The sequence below is a fragment of the Leptonychotes weddellii genome, chromosome 8 (assembly GCF_054177405.1).
Source record: "Leptonychotes weddellii isolate Sample4059 chromosome 8, ASM5417740v2, whole genome shotgun sequence".
Taxonomy (NCBI): domain Eukaryota; kingdom Metazoa; phylum Chordata; class Mammalia; order Carnivora; family Phocidae; genus Leptonychotes; species Leptonychotes weddellii.
Window position 1 is genome coordinate 510,379 of NC_138376.1, and position 3,465 is coordinate 513,843.

Sequence of the window (3,465 nt, forward strand, 5' to 3'; positions counted from 1 at the left end):
AATATATCCCAATCTTTATTCACAACAAAGAATAGTGACTTTATATTATCAAAAGCACTGAGTCATCCCTCTTTTCTTTTTTTTAAACATTTTTTATTTAAATTCAATGAACATATAAGGTATTATTGGTTTCAGAGGTAGAGGTCAGGGATTCATCAGTCTTGTATAACACACAGTGCTCATTACATCACGTGCCCTCAATGTCCATCATCCAGTTACCCCATCCAACCACCCCTCTCCCCTCCAGCAACCCTCAGTTTGTTTCCTATGATTAAGAGTCTCTTATGGTTTATCTCCCTCTCTGGTTTCATCTTGTTTTATTTTTTCCTCTTTCCCTATGATCCTGTTTTGTTTCTTAAATTCCACATATGAGTGAGATCACATGATAATTGTCTTTCTCTGATTGACTTATTTCACTTAGCATAATAACCTCTAGTTCCATCCACATCATTGCATTTTTTGATGGCTGTGTAATTGTCCATTGTATATATATACTACATCTTTATCCATTCATCAATTGATGGACATCTGGACTCTTTCCATGGTTTGGCTATTGTGGACATTGCTGCTATGAACATTGGGGTGCACATGCCCCTTCGGATCACTACATTTGTATCTTTGGGGTAAATACCCAGGAGTGCAATTGCTGGGTCCTATGGTAGCTCTATTTTCAACTTTTTGAGGAACCTCCATACTGTTTTCCAGAGTGGCTGCACCAGCTTGCATTCCCACCAACAGTGTAGGAGGGTTCCCCTTTTTCTGCATCCTCACCAACATCTGTGAGATCCTGACTTGTTTATTTTAGCCCTTCTGACTGGTGTGAGGTGGTATCTCATTGTGGTTTTGATTTGGATTTCCCTGATACCGAGTGATGTTGAGCATTTTTTCATGTGTCTGTTGGCCATTTGGATGTCTGCTTTGGAAAAATGTCTGTTCATGTCTTCCGCCCATTTCTTGATTGGATTATTTGTTCTTTGGGTGTTGAGTTTAATAAGTTCTTTATCGATTTTGAATACTAGCCCCTTATCTGATATGTCATTTGCAAAACTCTCCCATTTTGTCGGTTGTCTTTTGGTTTTGTCAACTATTTCCTTCGCTGTACAAAAGCTTTTTATCTTAAGTTCCAATAGTTCATTTTTGCCTTTGTTTCCCTTGTCTTTGAAGATGTTGCATTATCTATGGGTCTCCATATGTCTTCTCATTCCAGACCAGCAGCCACATGGTATGCTCCTCTCCTGGCCTCATGCAGGTGGGCAGGTGGGCTCATGCCCGGGGGCAGGAGAACTTCGCCTCAGCTACAGCCACACACTCGCCTCCCAGCCACATTCCACGGTCAAATCAAGCCCTGTTGCTAAACCCAGTGTCACTGGATTAGGAAAGTATACCTCATCTTTAAGGAAGACATAGCAAAGGCAAAAAACATAAACAAAAAACTCCAGAATATTCAACTAAAAGTCCTTTAAATCATAAACACATTTTTTTTACATTGCAAGATAAAGTGGTCTCAAGATTATTTCAACAGCCCACCCAGAGGGGTGTCTGAGTGGCAGTCAGTTACGCAACTGACTCGGTTTTGGCTCAGTTCATGATCTCAGGGTCATGGGATTGAGCCCTGCATCAGGCTCTGTGAGCCTCGGGGAGTCTGCTTGAGATTCTCTCTCTGCCCCTCCCCTGCCATTGTCTTTCTCTCTCTAAAGAAAAAAAAAAGGTAGCCCAGAAATGTTGTCAGGGACCCAGGTTTTTCATGTTCTTACCCTTCCTCTGTTGGTCTTTGTCCTGAGGTGTGTCATCAGAGGTCACAGCTGACCTTCCCAGTGTCATTCATAGAACAGCAGCTAAGTAGGAAAGAACCTTTCTCAAAACTCTCATCAGTAAGAAAAAGTCTTTCCCAAAAGCTTCCAGTGATTCCCCCTTCAACTAAACAGCCACAACTGGGTCACATAATTACCCTACACAAATCTTCACTGAAGGGGAATAGGACACATCTTGGATGTTGGTCTAAGCCCCGCCAAAAAACGTGAGAGCTTCTCTTTTATATAAAGATAGCTGTTGTCCAGTAAAAGAGAATAAAGCTTAAAAGCCACAAAACTGAACATGTTCAACACAGGGAGAAGATGAGCAAATGAAGAAAAATTTTAAAAAAAGAAAATGCCTGGGTTTTGCAAATGAGAGATGTGGTAGATGATTATTATTCACAAGTATTTGCTGCCTCTTCCTGGGGTAAGATTATTACTCCCAGGGGTAAGATTACTTCCTGGGATGAGATCATTACTCCCCCTGTTCCACAGACCTCAGATTTGCCTCATTCACTTCACCCTGGATAATGAAATGTGCGCAGAATTGACACGTTACAGTCCTTGACTTGCTGTCTCTTTTCTCCTGCCAAGGGACCATCCGCGCTTCAGGTAGAGATGGCTCCACCACCCTGGGCCAGACCATGATGGACAGATAGCTTCAGCAAGAGATGGGTCTTTGTTTCTGCAAGTCGCTATGACTCCTGGGGTGGTTAGATCTCACAGCACTTTGAAAACGCTGTGCTCATAATGTGATTGGACTAACATCAGAAAGTGAGTTCACGTCTTGACTCCACTGCTTGGCTTATCTGAGCAAACCCGGACAGGTCCCTTAATTTGATTGGCGTCGAATGTAAAACAGGGACCACTCCCTATATGCTCAGCATCTTGGGGTTGCCATTGAAGTTCAAGGAGGAAATAAGTTTAAACGCTTTCGGTAAGTTATAGAAATGCGAGACCTTTATGGTATTACTTTCACATGAAGTCTGGGCTCAGCGACGGTGTCCGTTTTAGCCCCTGAATTGCTGTGAGCCCTTGGCTCAGCCACCGACATGCACTCATTCAAACTGGTCTCCAAAGAAGGTCTTGTTGCTCAAAACGAAACGGGAAAAACGATTAATTAAAAGGTCCTTTTTGAAGCGGGCATTTTGTTGGGCTCCGTGGCTTAGCTGGTCAAAGCGCCTGTCTTGTAAACAGGAGATCCTGGGTTCGACTCCCAGCGGGGCCTCCAACGAGGTGCCCCTTTTAGCGAACGTCTCGGTGGCCGGGGAAGGGATGGAGAAGTGGTCCCGATGACGGTACGACAGCGCCCCGCGCCCAGCTCCTCCGCCCCCAGAAAAGGCCGGACTCTAAGCCGAAACCTCGGCGATTCTTCTTGCCATCACAAGAGGTCGTTTTCCGGGGAAATTCGGCTGTCTCCGCCTCCTGCACGGGACAGTGGCCCCCGGAGGGGCTCCGGCAGGTGCAGTGCGGGTGGCGCTCGGGCGCGTCCCCTGCCGCGGGCGGGGCGGAGCTGGAGAGCCCCCCCCCCCGGGAGAGAGTCCCTCCCCCGGGAGAGAGCCACCCCCGGGAGAGAGGCCCCCCCCGGGAGAGAGTCCCTCCCCGGGAGAGAGCCCCCCCCGGGAGAGAGGTCCCCCCCGGGAGAGAGTCCCTCCCCCGGGAGAGAGCCCCC

At 46.6% G+C, this 3,465-nt stretch overlaps 1 non-coding gene and 1 pseudogene across 1 annotated transcript; one reads left to right on the forward strand and one right to left on the reverse strand.

Annotated features, from left to right (window-relative positions):
- The first annotated feature begins 2,947 nt into the window (after positions 1-2,947).
- TRNAT-UGU (transfer RNA threonine (anticodon UGU)) lies at positions 2,948-3,021 on the forward strand. Its single transcript has one exon. It is a non-coding gene; the product is annotated as a tRNA-Thr (tRNA).
- The window catches only part of LOC102727214 (oligosaccharyltransferase complex subunit OSTC pseudogene), a 5,791-nt pseudogene continuing 5,292 nt past the window's right edge, over positions 2,967-3,465 (reverse strand).